The sequence below is a fragment of the Morone saxatilis genome, unplaced genomic scaffold, assembly GCF_004916995.1.
Source record: "Morone saxatilis isolate NCDOM2014 unplaced genomic scaffold, NCSU_SB_2.0 Contig7, whole genome shotgun sequence".
NCBI classification, from domain to species: domain Eukaryota; kingdom Metazoa; phylum Chordata; class Actinopteri; family Moronidae; genus Morone; species Morone saxatilis.
This window is the reverse complement of record NW_023340246.1, coordinates 8,140,583-8,145,589: the sequence shown is the minus strand read 5'-3', so window position 1 is coordinate 8,145,589 and position 5,007 is coordinate 8,140,583.

Sequence of the window (5,007 nt, the reverse complement as noted above, 5' to 3'; positions counted from 1 at the left end):
CCCTTCATCCCTCGACCCCCAACCCTCATCCCTATTCCCTAAAGTTTATTATATCAGTTCCTCATTATCCATTATTTGCAATGAACCGTTCTAATTCCATTCCTGGCGTGGTCAGTGGATGTTTGTGTGTTGCCGCAATGCTAATAAAAAAAAAATGAAAAACCAACTGTCTGTGTGCACCCGTGTGTGTCAAGCTTCTACATGCCCCCTTATAAATATATTAGCGTGTGCACACTTTGTGGATACAAACACATCTCAGCGTTGAAAGTAAACCTGAATAAAACACTACTCCGAGCATATCAAAAGGGGAAAATAGTGTTTAGAGCTTGGGAAACCAAAGCCTCAGTGCTGCTGTGACTGCATGACTGGCAGGCACATCACAGAGGTCTCCCATCCATCTTCTAGATTATAGGGGAAATAAGTGAATTGAAGATGTTACTGCACACTGTTGGCATGGAAACATTCCACCGGGTTTACCTGCTTTCAATTGTAAGACCAAGAGGCACTTCTCATTGCTAGGTTCCTCTAAAGGCCTGCGAGCAAACACGCGGCTCATTCATGTTCTCCCTCAGTTTTGACTGAGAGGGATTGGTGTTAGCTGAGTGATGGCAAATAAAAGGAAATTTAAAAAAAGTGCAGCAGACAGAGACAGAAAGAACACACAGAAGGATTAATTGGAAAAAAAAGCAACAGTAAAGGCAGGAGTTTACTCTCACTGTGAAATTATGCAGTAACTAAGAGGCTATGGTGTAAGCAGCTCTAAGTATTGATAATTAGCGGATGTTTTGTTTATGATACCCTCGTTTTCTTTAGGCAATAGTAACTGGAGTGGTTAAGAAAATCCTCAACAATCCATTTATTCATTTTACCAGAAAACACTGATATCTAAAGCCACAAACATCACCAGACAACGGTGTTTTCTGGAAAATGTCCTTGTTTTCGTGTATTCCCTTAAGAAGTGAGCTGTGCACTACGCTGAGCTTTATTACAGTCCAGTATGGAGCACCTGGCTGACTCAGTTGTTCCAGTCAAACAGGGCCTAATTCTCAAACCACCATGGAATAAGCATTCTCCTGCTGCAAAGCCTCAATTTAGGCTTAGATGACTTTTGCAAACATTAATTTCTCTATAGATTTCTGGGGGGGATTATGGAAACTCAGAAATTGCACAATACAGATATTATTCATATCACACCACAGAGAAATGTAGCTATAATCCCCTAAGGCTGATGTCACATACAATGATAAAAAAAGTTAGTATTGTCAGTCGCTCATGAAGGACTCACAGCCAAAGTTGTTTGACTCTTTTGCACAGCTGACAGGTCACGGCAGGAAACACGCAGGTGTAATTAATAACACTATGGCTGCTCTCCATTCAGGTGAGTTAGTTCCAGGGTCCCGCTGCATTTTGGCTCACTGGCGTGGCTTACTGGAGCATTTAAATGGAACAGAGCCACCGTGAGTGTGATTAGTGTTATTAGTTACACCTGTGCTTTTCCTGCAATAACAAGTCAAAATGACTGCAGTGGAAAAAAAAACAGGTTTTCTAGTACAGAAGGGAATGACGGCCAATCAGAGTGGAGTGTTTGGTGTGACTCTGCAGAGAAACGGGATCCACTTGACATCCCATGACAAAGACTGACCCTTGAAAGTTTATTTTTCTAATTTTATTTTAAAATGTGGACGAAATGATTCCTGTTACAAGTTTCCTGGTTTCACTCCTTTAGTATACATACATTAAATACATTTATCTAGAGTTTATCACTTCGCTTTGTTGAAGGTTATTCTTAAAAAGTGGACGTTTTGAACTGACTGGTGGTTTTAGAGAAAAGGTATTAGAGTCACCAAAAGCATTAAAACATATTCACAGCCAATTTTATGGCAGTATTGCTACTATGAGCTCCTTTAGGCTCTGCTACCAGGGTGGCAAATACTCCATATGCATCCTCAGACTGTTGGTTTTTATGTGGCGAAGAGATGCAGTCTGAGTTGATCAGATGGCTCAGATCTGAGACTATGCAGTCAGACTGTAGCAAGCGGGTGAGGTGAATATCACACTAAATACATGAGAAAAAGGGGATTTTAGTTTTGAGGTAGTACAAATGTGTTGTTGTGAATATTTCTACAATTATTAATACATTTTTGCTGCTATTATGACTTGATAGAACTGACTACACATCATTGTCAATTACACCGGTTAACTACAACAACAAGGCAGTTACCATATAAATTATTCAGTACAGACTGTGTATCACAGTGTTCAAACTTCAAAATTCATCTTACTCGTTTGTCTGTTGTGAACTGGTATGTGTGCTATTATTCTATGTGTCTTAGAGGGAGAATCTGTTCATTAATGTGTTCACTTTTAACAATAACAACCATTAAATGCAGTGAAATATCACAACTAAGTAGTTTCCGGTGGTGATTTAATCAAAACTCTAGCATTGAGAGTCACTTGGAAAGTCAAACCCAATTTGACCTTTTTAATGTTTACCTTGCAGTTCTAATGTATGTACATATCTTTTCTCCAGGGGAGCAATTAAATGCACCAAAGGTGGAGACTTCTTTTGCAGACACCGTGCATCATAGTTCTCCAGTTTGCACATTTTACCAGCAAGAAAGCAGATTATTCACCTGACAAAAGCCTGTATTATACAGTCTATATCAACCTGAATATCAATAGGCAGGACTCTTACTTGTTGGATGTCTGGAGAATATAAAATGTCTCACCTATTTGAAAAGTTAAGCAGATGATCTGCACTTACACCTCTTAGTCACTGTGTAATTTCACAGCTGAAGTAATACACACAGAGACAGAAATGAAAAATGTGTTGCTTACCAAATATGACAAATAGAAACAGTACTCTGCAAAATGCTTTTTGGTATTCAGCATATAGTGTATTGGTTGGCACAATGCAAAATTTCACAAATTACACCGTGCATGCAGAGGAATCCATCAAACATCTGTGCACAGGTGTGGAGGATCTGTTCTTACAAAGAGTAGCATTTAAGTCTACATAAACAATCCTGTTTTTAAATGAAATGACCTAAGCTTGGCTTAAACCATAAAACAAAAGTCATGTCAGGCAGATTTATACGCATGCCACAGATTCTAATTCAAACCCTAGTTTTCTACACTGTGAATAAAAAGACCCCTTCAACTGATGGGATTTAACATGTCACATTATCAAATATGACGCCAACTCTCACGAGTCAAATAGTGCAGTCAATAAATCACAGCCTGCTCTCCACCATCCAGTGAAAACGATGCTGCAAGCCCCAAAACATACCTGTGGGGGCAGTGTTGCACAACAGCTGAAACTGAAGTGGTAGGGATGAGGAGGCATGGAGCACTGGAAGTGGAAAGTGAGGTGACAGGAGGTGTTGTGCTGCTCTCTGGGGAGAAGCACTCCAGTCACAATGAAAAAAAAAAAAGAGAGAGAGAGAGCGAGAGATGCGGCCTCGATCAGGCTGTCAACTCGGGGCATGTCTAATTGAATACGCCATGCCATTTTAAGTGGTGGAGTACAGAAGGAGCAGGCACAGTGGGAGAGCAGATTTCGCCAAACAAAAGACAAATCAAAGATTGAAGACAGAAGATGTTCAAACAGATAGCCCTGATCTTTGCTCCGCGTTCGACATCTCCCACTGTCTTTATGTATGCGCTGGCATTGAGGGAGAGAGGCCATGAGCCTGTCATCAAGGGTGGTCGGAGGAGTAAGTGGAAAGTGAAGGAGAAATCTAGTTCTGTTTAGTTGCAGAAAAAATTAAAATGAGTCTGATTTGAAAAAGCATTTTGAGTTAATGCTGGTTAAACAACCTCAAGGTCTTTCGCTTTGGAGGTTCGCAGGAAGCATAATACGATGGTTGGAGGTCAGTGGCTGTTTCACTGTTTGACTGGCCTGCCATATGTAGCTTAGCACAGTGCAGTGCTCAGGGGCAGTGGGAAAAGTGTTACTCATAAATGGAAAAGATCAAATAGTGGCATTTAACAATCCGCAGAGAAATGCTGTCACGGAGGACCCTCGTCTTTCAGCTCTCCTCGGGCTAAGAGGATGTGATGTTCCCTCAGCATTGTAATTTATTTCTCACACGGGTCATGGCTGGGCAATCACACCATATACTTTACTGGGTGGTCTCCTGCCGTAATCCCCCATTACTGTCATGCACATATACTATATATGTTTGCCGAGCTAGGTATTGAATATGGGTGTATTCAGACTTTGTGCCTACAAGAGACTAGACATAGCCATAACCCTTTATGCAGTATGGAAATATCAGCCCATAACCATGTCTGTCCATCTCTTTTGTACACTGGTTCAGATGTTAACCTTTGAATTCACAACGCCTGGCCTGAATATGACCCATGCTAACATTTTTCATCACCCGCACTTATGAATCTCTGAGACAGCCCGAGTGTACGTGAACATTTAACATCATTTGCATGAACATTATACTGAAGTGCATATTAAAGAAGCAGGATATTTCTCTCAGTATGCGCTTGATGCCTGTCGCAGGGGGAAGATGACAAGAGGTGCAGGAGAGGAAACGATATAGATCCATATGTGATTTCCATTTTTTTGCAACAGCAACATGTAAACATTTTTGCAGAATGGCTCCCTCTGAATTGTAAATTCCTGAATAGTTTGATATGATAAACAGATGTTCAAGATGGTGAGCGAACAGCTGCCACCCACTGATCTTATTAGTAGTTGCTAATTCTTTCCACTGTGCCTGTAGTTGTGATGTCTGTGTCTTTACCATCCGATTGTCACACTCTGCCACTGCTCGGCCTCGCTGTTTCTCTGCTCAGACTCCGGCTCTAGCACTTCTAATCCAGGGGAGAAAATGAACTGTCACGCATGTTTGATTGTTAAAAGCGGCTGCTGGTTTCCGTGACAACACCTCTACCGGTTGGGTTTAGAGTAATGGGCAGGCAAACCTTTTTTTTTCTCTCTCTCTCTCTCTTTCTCCCCATTTTGAATATTTGAAGGAGGTAATTCAGATG